General features: G+C 45.9%; 1 protein-coding gene across 9 annotated transcripts in view; it reads left to right on the forward strand.

The window, feature by feature from the left end:
* The window catches only part of ATXN1 (ataxin 1), a 412658-nt gene that overhangs the window by 195217 nt on the left and 201561 nt on the right, over positions 1–15880 (forward strand). Inside the window, exon 6 of one of the 9 annotated variants that reach the window (XM_055406904.2) lies at positions 1961–2030. The exons of the other annotated variants lie outside the window; for them this stretch is intronic. The gene's annotated coding sequence lies outside the window, so the exon portion shown is untranslated. The remainder of the gene's footprint in view (positions 1–1960; positions 2031–15880) is intronic. 9 annotated transcript variants of the gene reach the window in all.

The following is a 15880-nucleotide window of genomic DNA, read 5'->3' on the forward strand; positions in this document are numbered from 1 at the left end:
AAACGGTGAACTCTTTTACCATTTGTAAGCAAAACAGGCTAATAAAGCCTTCCAAATATTGAGAAACCACCCAAGGGAAAAAGAACGCCTGTTGAAACATGTTTACATGTTGATTCTTTTTGATGTTGCCATAAAAAAAGCGTTTTGATCTTTTGCACAGAAATCAGAGAAACATCTATTTTCTGTGCTAACCCCGAACCTGATATTATTCTAATAGTAATAGATACGAGGACAGGCCATCCCTTACATGAGCAGAACTAGAAACCAAAATGAGACGGTAACAATTGAGGCTTTCAGGCTCCTTGGAACATCTCCCATGCAGAGTTGGTAAAGTTGTGGTTATAAACAAAAGGCATTTAGACTGACTCCATAAAGTGGAGGGCTCACGGGTAGCATTGGGGGTTCAGTGCTATATCATCTCTATGACATGCAGGAAAAAGAAAGTTTGGGGAAGCACACAGATTGTGTGGGTGTGCCCATCCGGTTGGTCTTGGCCATGCACACCTTCGGCTTGTACCTGTCAAAACCACGTGTGTGGTTTTGAAGCTTGCAAGAACCACTGGGGTCTGGGTGGGCGTCTCGGGCGAGTCCCCTTGCCTTCTTGTGAGTGGATGTGTTGAGGAAAAAAAGAGCTCAGGCTTGGAACAGAGGCATCCGACGCTGCCACTTGCTGACTGTGTGTACTTGACCGAGTTACCAAACCTTTCTGAGCTGCGTTTCTCACCTGCAAGTCATGTTTGCAATTCGTGTGGATTTATTAAGAGGTGTTGGACCCAAAGCACCTAGCATAGCTTGAGCCTGGTAGAGAGTAATTGCTCAGTAGGTGTTCCAGATGGACAGAGATGAACCAGAGGAAGCAAGGGTGGAGGGAAGGTAGGGAGAATTCCATGTATCGAGTTCCACAATCCTGAGATATGGAGAGTCCTGGGGAAACTCTTAAAGAATATCACAGCAGGGCCAGGGATAAGGGTGTTTCTAGGAAAGACATCTCAGAGAGGTGAGTCATGAAACCCGGGCAGACAGGCTGTGCTAGAGCAGTGCTTCTAGGTGGAGAAGGACAGCATTTTCAAGGGCATAGGCGTGAAGGAGTCAAGAAGTCCTTAACCCAGGGAAGCGTGGGTAGTAAGAGAGTACGGCTGAGTCTCAGGTTATGGGTTGGGGTGGGGGTGGGGGTTGTGAGTAAAAGTCAGGAGAGGTCTTCAACCCTGGGAGGGAGTAGGGTCCTGTTTGTCCTGTTGGATGATGACTACGATGATGGTGGCTGTCACCCTGAGGGACCCCATTGCATCTGCCTTTTGGGAAGATGGCAGCAGCATCAGTGGGGTGCCTTTAGAGACCACCAGCAGGAAGTGAACTCTGGGCCATGGCAGTGATTCCTGCCACGTCCCCCACAAACCCTGCACCGTGCCCGGCACATAGTAAGGGGTCAGGAAAAGCTGCCTGATGGGCTCGGACTGAAGCGCTTGTTTCGCCAAGATCGTCTTCTCCACGCTGCGCTTGTTTTAGCATTCATGGATGATTCTTCTGTGGATTTGATCATTTCCCCCAATTATTTTTGACCCTTGATTAAATTATCTTATTAAACAACTGTGTGTTGTGGCATAAACTTACCCTAATCTATTTCTAATTTATTGTGCAAGCGTCTGTCTCATGAAAGATGTCTTCTTACTTAAAGGGCGCTGGCTTAGAACTGCATGAAAATCACCAGTCTTGCTGATGCTCCCTCCACCGCCCCCCACCACCCTGAAATGGTTTCTGTGCAGAAGAATAATTGCTTCCAGCCCTAAACACTTTAGGCTTTGTCCATAACTCTCTTTCAAAGCTTTCCCTGTTTTAAGATTCTTTCAAGCCTCCTGGTGCTCTTGAAGGGGAAAATTCTAAAAGCTTTTAGCTCCTGATTGACTTCAAACAGAGCAAGCTCATGGTCTTACTTTGGAGTCATGATACCCTTCTAATTAAGGTGGCCAAAGCAGGAACTGGTCGCGCCGCCAGCCGTTGAGGACCGCAGATAGCACTGACTGGGGTGAGAGGTAAGTGTTCCTGTCGTGTACGGGATGAATGTGCGTGCATGCTAAGTTGCTTCAGTCATGTCTGACTCCGTGCGACTCTGTGGACCGCAGCCTCCCAGGCTCCTCTGTCCATGGGATTCTCCAGGCAAAACTACTGGAGTGGGCTGCCATGCCCTCCACCAGGAGATCTTCCTGGCCCAGGGATTGAACCCGTGTCTCTTTGGCAAGTGGGTTCTTCACCACTAGCGCCACCTGAATAAATAGCAGTTATTCAGAGCCTGGATTCTGTTTTCCATCAGTCATTCAACTAACATTTTTTGAGATTCCACTAGGTACCAAGTAGGGTTTTAAGTACTGAAATACTAAGGCAGTACAAAAGAAAAGGGTCCCTTCCCCATCATGCTGGGTTATAGTTATTTTAGTGCTGTAGATGAAAAAGGAACTAGTCAGTTACAGTCCACAGTGATAATCAGGTGTGAGCGAAATACAGGATGTGGAGGAAGCGTCTAGAAGGGGCACCTGAGCCCTACGTGGGAGGCCAGGGAAGACTGCCGTGATGATCCAGAGAATGAACAGGAAGAAGAGTAAAATAGATATTAGAGAGTGTGGGGTCGATAGTTTTTATCTATAAGGAAACATTGGAATATCATGGATTTTATTGTGAATGTTTTACAAAAGTTTAGTAAGTCCATCAAAATAGCCTTTGAGCTGTACAGTGTTTGGAATATATGCTTGGCCACTGTCATGTAGGTCAATTGGCTCAGATCTCTTATCAGACACATAGTTTTCTTTCCTGTGTGTCTCAGCACTGCCAGCTGGCCAAGAAGCACAGGTCCTAGATGTCAGGGACCTGAAAGAAAGTGGGATCTAAATATCTCTGGAGAGACTCTAGGTCAGGGTACACATGCTTAGCTGCCCTCAGCACCTTCTTAAGTTGAAGCCATTTTGCTCTCTGTGCTTTTAGTGACTTAGTATCCCATCCTCTGGGCTTCCCAGGTGGCTCAGTGGTAAAGAATCAGCCTGCCAAGCAGGAGACGGATCCCTGGATTGATCCCATCAGTCCCTGGATTGGGAAGATCCCCTGGAGAAGGAAATGGCAAGCCACCCTAGTTTTCTTGCCTGGAAAATCCCCTGGACAGAGGAGTCTGGTGGGCTACAGTTGGGGTCACAGAAGAGCTGGACACGACTTTGCAACTAAACAATGATGAATCACATCCTCTGGAATACACGGAGCAGCCTCACCCTCAGGCAGAAGAGTCCAGATCAAGTGACTCTCAGTGAGAATTCAGTATATGATCGAGGTGCTCTGCTGAGCTGAATAGCTCTGATGGAGGCCAGCAGGTACAGAGGCATCAAGGTGACAGCGCCCAAGGAGACCTCGTGCTGACCTAATCCTTTGGTTAAGACTGGCCAGTGGATAAGGATGGTTTCTGTCACAGCCAAGCAGACTGTTGGATGTGGGCTTGTGAAAAGTGTATCTTTTCTAAATTCTGAGTATGGAGTAGTAGAGCTTCCCACGTGGCACTAGTGGTAAAGAACCTGCCTACCAACGCAGGAGACGTAAGAGACCCGGGTTCAATCCCTGGGTCGGAAGATCCCCTGGAGGAGGGCACGGCAACCCACTCCAGTATTCTTGCTTGGAGAAGCCCCATGGACAGAGGAGCCTGGTGGGCTACATGCAGCCCATGGGGTCTCACAGAGTCAGACATGACTGAAGTGACAGCACGGACACATGTGTGGGGTGGTAACTCACCTACACTCTTAATTTTTGCTTTCAGAACTTATGTCCAGAAAAGAGAAGCAAAATGTCTCTACCTTATTAATTACACCTTATTCAAAACACACTGTGTGAATTACTGCTCTCAACTAAAGGAAGGGTTTTCACAATATTATGTCTTTTGCAATGACAGAGGGCAAGTTTAACAGGGAAACATGTTTACTCCTTATAAAAGGGCATCTGGGAGGTTTTTCACCCGTCTCTGGGGGACACGACCTACCACAGAGCCTCATAGGAATTCAGGGGCAACTTAGAAATGGCCTGAGTTGGTTAGAGATGAGCGTGAGTTGTTTTGGGTCTAAAAGTGTGGAATGCTTAAAATATTTTGCAAAGCAGGATTCCTATTCTGTACTTTAATTGTTGTTTCTAGAACCAACCTCTCTGGGTGCAAGGAAGCAGCTTTGAGTGGCCAGAAAGCCATTCTGGCTTGTCATCAAGAGCGTGTGTCCTTGGAGAACGCTTTAGTTCTGCCTTCTGGGTACCCAGCACAGATGCACACGGCATGTTCACATACACCCTCAGATGCGTTACTTAGTTCTGAGAGCCTGGGCAGTCAGAGAGAGGTGATTAAAAGATTTTTTTTTCTCCTTTTGATTGAAAGACACTGCTCTTTTTGCCCTGCCTCTTGAATATGACTTCTCTGCTTTTTGTTTATTTTCAGTCTCTCCAAGGGAAATGTCAGTTTTAACTAGAATCCCAGGCTGTTAGGTCTGGAAGGGACTGTTGAGATCTAACGTGCCCAGTTGGAAATGCAGCAGGACCCATCTAGAGATGCTCAGCAGATGTTCTGGAAAACACCTCTGGATCTTGGAAGAGAGGGCAGGGCTGGACTTATGGATTTCAGAGCTTTTCGTGTAGAAGCAACAGAGTACCTCTGATAGAGTCATTTCCCCTTCTCCAAACCTTCTTAAACCCCTTCTGTTTATCCTTCTAGAATTAGCTCAGATTCCCTTCCTTCTGGAAGCCTTCTTTCGTGCATTCAGGTGGTAAAAAATGAAAAGGACTCCCGAGGCCTGTGATGAATGAGAAAGAATATTTCTCCTCCTTCGTCACTAGTCACAAGTCTTGTGTGACCCACTTAGAATAGCCTTGTACTCATTCTCGGGGACATGAGTGGTTGTCTGGGCTGGCCAAGCTCAGGGCTCAGGGATCCATCCTGACATCCATGACACATACATGTGCTGCTTCTGCCTGCAAGAAAATAGGTATCTGTGCACTGGAAATGTATCCAATTTTCTACTTGTTATCCTTCATTTACATTATTTTCTTTTCAGATGTTTCCTTTCCAAGGAAGTTGTATTGAATTTTCCTCTTTGGAAAGGCATGCCCATTTTTTTACTTAGAATGCAGAGATTCTTACTCTACTCTAGCTGCATTCTCGACTTATTGGTTCATTTAGGCAAGTTATATAACCTCTACCTTCATTTATCATCTGTGAAATGAGCCTAAGAATAACGCATCTGGTTTTTATAAGGATATGTAAAACCTAGCATTGAAACATTTTGGAAAATGTTTTAAAACATGGAATGTAAACATAAGGCTTTATTTTTGCTACCATCCTGCTTCTAGTCAACAACAAAAGAAACCTTTAGTCCTTCTTGATGATTTCATATAGATCATGTCATATTATTTATTATATAACTTTGCAGAACTTGACATCAGATGAGATGAATCCATGTTTTGGTTCTGGGTTGTGAGCAGTGTGTCCATTACTGAATTACTTAACCTTTTTGAGCTTCATTTTCCTCCTCTGTATATTGGGAATAATGATGTTACTGCTATCTATTAGGGTTGTTGGATAATTATAGTCTGCCACTATCATGCTTGAAAAATACTTTTTAAATTGCCAAAGAACATACTCAACATAACCATCATGACTTCTCTTGTGGCCTAATAATTATGCTGGCTAGAAAGAGATCAAAAATATATTATGATTTTCTTTTATTAGATACCTCTCCTGCATATGAAGTCGATTCAGTCATGTCCGACTGTGTGTGACCCTATGGACTGTAGCCTGCCAGGTTCCTCTGTCTGTGGAATTTTCCAAGCAAGAATACTGGAGTGGGTTACCATTTCCTCCTCTAGGGCATCTTCCCAACCAAGGGATTGAACCCCCAACTCTGATGTCTCCAGCATTGGCAGGAGGGCTCTTTACCACTCGCGTCACCTGGGAAGCCTGAGACACCTCTCAACTTGTCCCAAACGTGCAAGGGATGAAAGAAGGAGGAACAAAAGTGAGCTAGAAAAGGGTGCAAAGTTGGCAGAAGACTCTGATGGGTGGCCCGCCTACCCTGAAGTGGAAAGGGGCCAAGTTGATATGTGGATTGCATGGGAGCCACACGGCCAAAGCTGAAGATGGGTATGGGAGAGAAGGCAGTGGGAAGTGGGTGTGATAGCATGTGAAAGCCAAGTGATGGTTTGCCAGGGGTGTCCACGGGCATGGCATGCCTGTTCTCGAGTGTTCTTTCTAAGCAGTGTTGGGGCACTGGTGGTGTATTCAGTGGGACGACAGGAAACTCCATGAAGGTGGCTCAGCTTCCCTCACTTAGCTCTCTTAAGTTGGGTGGGGCTAAGGTGACGTTATATGTTGAGCCATGTCCCTCCCAAAGATCTTGAAGTCCTCCCCAGAGTGTCCGTGACTGTGTCTTATCTAGACTAGGCTCTGTGCAGATGATCAAGTTAAGATGAGGCCACTGTGATGGGCACCGATCCAGTCTGACCTTATAAAAAGATGACATTTGGACACCAAGACAGAGGTGCTGGGAGAATGCCATATTAAGATTGGAGTTATGCCGTCACAAGCCCGAGGTGCCTTGCAGATCACCAGAAGCTAGGAGAGAGACACAGGGCAGAACCTTCCCTCAAGGCTTTTAGAAGGAGCTAGCCCTACTGACACCTTGATCTTGGACTTCCAGCCTCTGGAACGTGAGGCCATAGATACTGGTGGTTTAAGGCAGGCTCCTAATCTATAGGACTTTGAGTTGGCAGCCCCAGGAAGCTAACACAGGCAGGTGGGCCGTTTCCCCAGACCCGACTGCTTCTCTGTGACACTTGGTCCACAGCCTGGGTTTTATGGTGAGGCTACACATGGTGTGCATTTGCTGCCAGTGTATATTAAAAATGACAAGATTTCCTGTGGTTTGGCTTTTGGCAGCAAGTACGTTTAGTGTCTCATCTCAAGGTTTGGAGTTGACTTAGAATGGGGTTCTTTTTTTTTTTTTAATGTGTCTTTATTTGGCCACGCCAGGTCTTAGTTATGATGTGTGGACTTCTTGGTTGCTGTATGCAAGCGGGATCTAGTTCCCTGACCAGGGATCGAACCTAGGTCCCCTGCTTTGGGAGCACGGAGTTCTTAGCCACTGGACCACCAGGAAAGTCCCTAGAATGGGGCTTCTTAAGGGTTGTCATTACCTCACTTTCATTATCTCCTCAAATACAGTACCTCTATGTGTGTTGAGAAGGAGTGGACTCCGGGAGTTGGTGATGGACAGGGAGGCCTGGCGTGCTGTGATTCACGGGGTCGCAAAGAGTCGGTCACGACTGAGCAACTGAACTGAACTGAACTGAACTGATTTGTGTTTTACGGTCACTCACTTAAAGTCCTGTATTCGGTTAGTATTTTTCCAGCTTCGGGTGCTTTCTTGGGAGTGTTTTGTGTTCTATTGTAAGTCTGCTTTGGTTAGAGTTTTGCCAAGTCCACAACAAAGAGGGAATGTTTCTTTTTTCTTTTCACTTTCCTTGGGCTTGTCTGTTCCTTCTCTAAAGGATGCTAGAACATGCCCCCCCTCCTCTGGGGGTGGGGAGGGGAAGGAAGCAGCTTCTTTCCTCTTTGGGAAATGTTGATTTATATTACGTGAAACATTTGTTTTTCATAGAAGCTTCCATTTCAATATGTTGAAATAGTTGGCTCTAATTTATATGTGAAAAAGAAATGAACTTGTCGTGGAAATGCTCTGAGGGTACAGTTACATAATAATTATGTATGCCCACCCCAACTCATTTACATAGTAGACTTTACCTGCCCATATTAATAGTTTTCTAAGATTTCATGGATTCAAACAACTTTTCCCAAAGTTCCATGAAAACACATTAAAAATAACTGTTATAAGTTGAAAATTCATTATTTTTATAAGTATGTTGTGTATGCGTGCTAAGTAGCTTCAGTCCTGTCCAACTCTTTGTGACCCCATGGACTCCTCTCTCCCGCCAGGCTCCTCTGTCCATGTGACTTCCCAGGCAAGAATACTGAGGTGGGTTGCCATTTCCTCCTCCAGGAGATCTTCCCCACCCAGGATTGAACCCACATCTCTTAAGTCTTCCTGCCCGGGCAGGCTGGTTCTTTACCACTAACGCCACCTGGGAAGCCCATTAGCATGTTGTGAGTAGTGGCAATTTCATATCCCTACTTAGTAGTTGGGGCAATTAAGGTTCAGAGAAAATGGCAAAGCTGAGATTAAAATTCAGGATTTCCTGATTTCCAACCAGTATAATGCTTGTTTTCCATGCTAATATTATTGCAGGCCAGGGTTCAGTTAACACAGATAGTGGGGGATGTCCTCTGTCTCTTGAAAGAGGACAGAGGACTTGCAATGGAAACCCCTCAGCCTCCAGTGAGAAAAGGAGTTACAGCCCTGCCTCTGTCACTGTCTGACTGCATGACCCTGGGGCCTTTGGCTTCTCAGAGATCTCAGGGAGCTTAAAAATTCTATGCTTCATACTGAAATATCTAGGGATTACATGATTTTGGGGGGATTTGCTTGGAGATGTAAGATGAACTGTGAGTTGGTGAGTATTGATGCTGGGCAGTGAATATCTGGCGTTCTGTTGACTGTCTTCTGTTCATGTTTGACATTTTCTATAGAAAAACTTCAGAAAAAAATGTTACGCTTCTCAAATGTGTATGTTTGGGAATTCCCTGGTGGTCCAGTGGTTAAGACTCCGCATTTCCACTGCAGAGGACACACATTCAATCCGTGGTTGGGGAACTAAGATTCTACATGCTGCTCAGCGTGGCCAAAAAGCAAAATAAATGTGTACCTTTGACTCTTCCCATCTCCCTTCCTACCAGACGCTGTTGTTTAGGTCACTCATTTCTCCTGAACACAAAGTCCTTTGAAAGCAAGCAAGCTTTTCCCTTTGGTCGGGTGCTAATATGTTGTTCAGTCACTAAGTCATGTCCATCTCTTTGCAACCCCATGGGCTGCAGTAGGCCAGGCTTCCCTGTCCTTCACTGTCTCCCAGAATCAGCTCCAACTTATGTCCATTAAGTCGGTGATACTATCTAACCATCTCATCCTCTGCTGCCCTCTTCTTCTTTTGACTAATATATATATATATATGAATAAATCCTAATGCATATATTGGCCTTCCCTGTGGCTCAGATGGTAAAGGATCTGCCCACAATGTGGGAGACCGGGGTTTGATTCCTGGGTCAGGAAGATTCCCTGGAGAAGGGAATGGCTACACACTCCAGTTTTCTTGCCTGGAGAAGCCCATGGACGGAGGAGCCTGGTGGGCTACAGTGCATGGGATCACAGAGAGTCAGACAGGACTGATTCACTTACACTTACCTTAATGTATATATTGTTATATAAATATATATTGTATAAACATATATATATTTATATAAATTAACAAAGACTTTCTGACGCTTTCCTCATTTTTTATTTTGTGACTGGTAATATGATGGCTGAGCTTTCAAAATAAATTCAAAATCTGCTTTCTGCTCCTCACCAGTTTGAATTGTAGAAAAGAGTACAAAGGATTAGCGTCCTTTAAAATACATCTCTGCTAATTATACATACAACTGCATTCACTAAATGTGAATATTTTCAGGCCTTTCTTTGCTACCAAGTGCCACCTGCTTGTGATTTAAATGGGCACAAATTTAGTTCCATTAAACAAAACACAGCAACTCTTCTCCTGGAGCACAGACTTCTTTCGGTCCTATTCTGGAAGTGGGGAACTAATTCTAGTGTTCCCGTGCTGTTAGCGCTGGGCTGGTGTCAGTCGTGCCACAAGGGTGATTACTTGAATGTTTTGCAGTCTTGCTTTCAAAATTTCAGCAGGCAGATAGGTTGTGATGAAGTGGTTTGTGTCTTTTAAGGAGTCTCATGAACTCAATGGCATTTGAACTTGTGGTGCTAGCAATTTACCAGGAGATCTGAATTGAGGAATACATGACTTGACTTTTGCAGTTCTTTAAGGAGATATTTTACTATCTAACAGGGTAGCTCAGATGGTAAAAAATCTGCCTGCAATGCAAGTGACCTGGGTTCGATCCCCTGGAGAAGGGAGTGGCAACCCACTCCGGTATTCACGTCTGGACACAGGAGCCTGGCAGGCTATAGTCTATGGGGTCAAAAAGAGTCAGACAGGACTGAGCGACTTCCACTTTACCACCTTACTATCTGTTGGGGGTTGGGGTGGGGGAAGGAAGGTGGGGGATAGAGAGAAGAAGAAAAAAGAAATCTCAAAATGGTGTGCTCTTGGGACTTCTCTGATGGTCCAGTGGCTCAGAGACTATGCTCCCAATGCAGGGAGCCCAGGTTTGATTCCAGGTCAAGGAACTAGATCCCACATGCTGCAATGAAGGCTGAAAATCCCGTGTGGGCAACTGAAGACCTGGTGCAGCCAAATAAATAAACTAACAAATTAAAAAAAAAAAAATAGTATGTTCTTGGCCTGTACCATGGTCTCCCCAGAAGCTGCTGGACTCTACCTTGCTATTTGTTAAAGTAACAAGGCCATTTAAGAGGAATTCATCTCCTCTTAATCTGGAACTTTCACAATCTCTGCAGACCCAAAGCCTGTGTTTCTTTGGGGCCTGTGAAAGTTAAAGCGGCGTTCATATCCAACATGAATTTCCAAACTCTTTCCCAAGAAAACTTCCACGAGTGGCCTCGTCTGCTACATTTGGAAAGTGAAAAATCCCAGGGCGTGAAGGGCGCATTCACCACACTCAGAAAAAAATTATTTCCTTCCAACAGCCTCTTTGTCTCCAGCTATCTGGACCCAAAATCCTTGATGCTGGAGCCAGCCGGTTAAGAAAGGAGGAGGAAGCTCCTTATCTATCCTGAAAGTCCTGATTTTTCCTAATCTCCTCCTCCTTCCTCCACCCTTGCCCTAAATTCCTTTCCATTTTGCCCTTTCAGAAACTCCTCCCTCCTTACAAAAGCTAAAAATAATGTCTATGCTTTCCAGTGACCCTCCCTTATTAGTATCAGAGACGCAGGCAAAAAGGAAACCCTTCACAGTCGGTCCTGCTCAGAAGTGCGTGTTTACAAGTCTTGGCTCACCCCGAGATTTTCAGATGAAAAATGTCATCTGAGATTTTCACTCTCATTTGAATCCCAGGATCTTTGCCTTAGTGTCAGACCATGCCAACAGGCTTGGAAAGTCCCGACTGATTCTAGGTGACGCCAACCCCAGAGCACCCCAGAGAGAGGTTCATGGACCCAGGAAGGTAAAGACATACCCAAAGCGTCCAGCTGTGATTGGGGGAAGTCCCAAGTGCCGGTGGCAACACTCCAGTTTTTAAAAATCACATGTTACTTAATAAAGATCACAGACCCACTCTTGTGTTCCCAGGGGTGTACCGACCTGCAGATGAGGGCCCCGAGGAAGGTGGCGACTCTGGAGGCCCAGTCCTGCCAACAGAGTTCCAAGTTATGTGCGATCCTGCACCCTAACTTGGCCGGCCGGCATGGACAGCTGGCTCTGGTTACTGTGGGAACAATGCAAGGAAGGCCGTTGTCACATTCCTCCCGGGTCAAAGGCACAACCTCCCCAACACGCTTAGTCCCTGCTGGTGAAGGGAGAGCTAGAGGAGCATGGAAGCAGAGGCTGGGAGCACGCGAAGGGCTTTAGAAATCTGTTAACCCCGCCTTGTTTTACTGACGGAGAGACCCAGCGAAGTTCTGTGACTTCCCATTGTCAAGTCGATGGCAGACCCAGGACTGGAATTTTCTAACTCAAGGTCCAATGCCCTGGGACTGCCTGGCAGTCCCATGGTTAAGACTTTGTCTTTCAATGCAGGGGGTGCTGGTTCGATCCCTGGTCAGGAAGTTAAAATCCCACATGCTTTGAGCCAAGAAAACAGACTATAAACAACAGAAGCAGTGTTGTAGCAAATTCAATAAAGACTTTAAAAGTGATTCATATATTTTTAAAAAAGGTCAAGTGCCCTAATGTTTCTTTGCACTTCTTGGTTGTTTCAGACTCATGGTGAGAAGACATCATTGGTAGAGGCATTAGATTTTCTGTATCTTTACATTCTGTAACTGAGTCGGTTCAGGAGTGACCATCTCTGTTACTTTTGGGCCAAGATGCTTAAGCACCACCAGACAGAGTCTCACCAGCAAGCATCATCTTTGGTGACCCTCGGGGATGTCATTGGCTTCCAGCCCCAAGCCCAGAAGTGAGAGTTAATTTTTAAGTGCTCATCTTCAACTCAAGCATGAAGCTCTAAAAGCACTCAAGTAGTAATGCTTGAAAACAGCTCAATTCCTCTGAGTTCTGACCACACTTGAACTCTTTCTTTAGAAAATAGCTAAAAATGTAGTGGTTAGGACACAGGAAAACAGAATGACTGGATAAAATTTGTCACATATACCCTGGTTGGAGGGGCATTGAGGAGTTGAATTTATAGGTAATTGAGCTTTCTTTTTATTTTAGCATGTTTTCCTTCAAAGAGTCTCACAGGAACTTTCTTTAGCATAGGTTCAAGCTGATACAAGATTTTCATTTAATATTTTTGCTATTTTATAAATATACACAGAGGAGGGAGAAACAGCGTCTGATCCTAAAGGGCAAAGAATTAGAAGCTGCTCGTTTGCATATAAACTTCTAGATGATGGGATCAACCTTCCTTTCACAGGAAAAGTCATCAGAAATTACTTTTCATCAGGAAAACTGGTGCTCAGGTGGTATGCTGCTTCCATGGCTGATCGAGGGGTGGCTGTGGCGGGGAGGAACGAGCGGAAACTGCTGTGGTCCTGTGTGCTTGGTGCATCCCACGTGTTTGAACGTCATTCCCTGAAGATGGTGGGCATGCCATAGTTCAGTGTCTCACTTTCTGTTAAAATTTTTGCCTCTTGACTTCCCAGGAAACTTTTCCAGGTTCTTTTCTTTAGATTTTTTTTTTTCATGTGGACCATTTTAGAAGTTACAATATTGTTTCTGTCTTATGCTTTAGTGTTTTGCAAGGCATGTGCTATCTTAGCTCCCTGACCAGGAATTGAACTCACACCCACTGCACTGGAAGATGAATTAACCACTGGACCCTAAGGAAGTCCCGACCTTTTCCAGGTTCTAACACGTGATTGTAGATTTTTTCCTCCTTGAGAATGACTGTATTTGGCTGCTGTGAAGGTGTCAGGGCTCACCTAGAACAGGACCTAGCAGAGGCTCCTGAGGTATCTGGAACCCTGGACAGCCACCAGGTTTCCTGTCCCCCGAGAGCCCCAGTATGACACTCCTGAGAGAGAGGCGTGTTTTCTGAGTCCTGGGATGAGCTGGGGCGGGTGTCGGGGAGAGGAGAAGATGAAGACACGGCACATCCCTTGCTGTGATGGTTTCTTTCCCCTGATGGAGGCAAGAGTTCTCTCCGCTATTTGAAGAGAGCAATTTAGATTTATATTAAGGAATGAATAAATAGGATGCAGTGATGAAATCTCATCTGGAGTGAATGCAAATCGGATATGCTAATGATCGTGGGGCCGTTTCTCACATTGGAGCAGAAACAGGGAGCCCAGCAGAAGCCTGGGTGCTTCTCCCGTCTCCCCCGTTCACCCACTAGATGTTCCAGAACAACTGAGGTCATGGGAAAGGGTTATCTTTTACTTGACAGTGGGCTTCCCTGATGGCTCAGTGGTAAAGAATCTGCTTGCAGTGCAGGAGACGAAGGTTCGATCCCTGGGTCGGGAAGATCCCCTGGAGAAGGAAATGGCAACTCACTCCAGTATTCTTGCCTGGAGAATCCCATGGACAGAGGAGCCTGGTGGGCTATAGTCCACGAGGTCTCAAAGAGTCAGATACAACTTAGCAACTAGACAACAACAATAAAACACTTGACAAGCCTTCAAGTAATTCTGGGTAGAACATTTAAAACAGTTCTCAGGTCTCAAGAGATGATTTATGCAGATCCCTACATGAATTTGGGCTTCCCAAGTGGTGCTATTGGTAAAGAACCCACCTGCCAATGCAGGAGATGCCTGAGACAAGAAGATCCCCTGGAGGAGGGCATGGCAACCCACTCCAGTATTCTTGCCTGGAGAATCCCATGGATGGGGGAGACTGGCAGGCTATAGTCCACAGGGTCACAGAGAGTAGGACATGGCTGAAGTGACTTAGCACGTGCACACACTTGAATTCAGTTCGATCCGAAGCATTTTACTGTCTCTCATTTGGCTCAGTGGGTAAAGAATCTGCCTGCATTGCAGGAGACCCCGGTTCGATTCCTGGGTCAGGAAGATCTGCTGGCGAAGGGAAAGGCTACTCACTCCAGTACTGTGGCCTGGAGAATTCCATGGACTGTACAGTCCATGGGGTAGCAGAGTCAGACATGACTGAGTCACTTTCACTTCACTTCACCATTTGACACCAGGAGAAAATCCTTTTGGGTTCCATCTGCAAGTCACATCCTACTGTCTCTCCTTAGAGTTTTGGGTGCATGGGGCAGGAGGTCAGAAGTCCCCTAGTGTGAGCCATGCCAGTGTCTAGCTTTGGCCTAGTCACTTTTCATGAGTGAGAAGCAGTTTGCCTGTTTGTTAAATGGGAGGCTGGGCCCAAGGCTTTCCAAGGTTCCCTCCAGCACAGACATCCTGCCTGCTGAGACTCAGCACCACAGGGTGCGACTGGACCTGGGTCAGCCTTCAGCACCGTCCTTGCAAAACTGCCGCCTCAGCCTGAGCAGCTTTCCCACCGCTGCGGAGCCAAGTCTGCCAGCGAAGGGCTCCAGGTCTGGTCGAAGGTGTCCAGCCCTCGGGAGCAGCTTGTGAAACCTCTGAGCGTGCTTTGCCCTCTTCTGCTCTGGTTGGTGATAAAAACCTAGGTCACTAGGGGATTGCCTCCTTTCCAGTTATCAGTAGGGGAGACCCCCCAGGACTGAAAATGGAACAGATACAGAGCAACTCCAGAGAAGGAAATAGCTAAAGAGGTGCCTGAGAAAGGTGAGCCTTGCCCCATTGAGGGGGAAAAGAACCGGGCCCTGAAGCTTTGGAAGGAGAAGGAATGCCATCCTGGGCCTCCTTCTGTGGGTCAGAAGTTCCATGAAATGTGAGGGAAAAGGTGGGCTGCCTTCTCTGAGTTTAGGGGGCTTCGGGCAGAGTGCCCTCTCCACCTGTGCTTTGTTCTGAATCACTAGAGAGATCAGACCTGTGCGCTCGACTTGGCCTCTCTCCTTTATCTCTAAAGAGATATATTTACATTCTATAAATAGAATATTCTATATAAACTATATTTATATAGTTATATTCTGAGATTATGAAGATCTTGATTTCTTACAAACATCCCATGGTTTTTCAAATTTAAAAACCGCTGTTAAGTTGTGCAAGAAACCATGTTCAAATCAATATGGCCTTGGACAAGTCACTTGATTTCCCCAAACCTCACTCTCCTTATCTGAAAACAAGGTTAGTTGGAAATCCTCAGCCTGTCTCACAGGATGAACGAAGAAGGATTGACCAGGGTCAGTGATTCATCCCTTCATTCCCCAGGCATGCACGGAACACCTCCCCAGGGGAGGCTCTGCTGGGAGAGAAATCCATGAGCAAATGTATGGGACCGTTCTTCCCAGAAGAGGGAAGAAGCACCTGCAGAAAGAGCACAAAGATAACTCCCTGATGCTGGTGGTGTTGGTGTTAACTACCCAGTTTAATATAATGACTCCAGAGTCTTAACTGCTTGGGCTTGAATCCCAATTCCCACCGCTTAGGAGTGTGACTTCAGTACCTTTACTTAACTTTATTGTGCCTCAGTGTTCCCATCTGTACAATGGGAATGATATTAGACCCTGGGGCACCGAGTTGTCAGAGAGCTAAAGTTAGAGCTAATACTTGTAAATGAATTCAAATAATGACTAACACGTGATGAG

Source organism: Moschus berezovskii, chromosome 23, assembly GCF_049115385.1.
Source record: "Moschus berezovskii isolate FMDL1 chromosome 23, NW_MosBer_1.0, whole genome shotgun sequence".
Lineage (NCBI taxonomy): Eukaryota > Metazoa > Chordata > Mammalia > Artiodactyla > Moschidae > Moschus > Moschus berezovskii.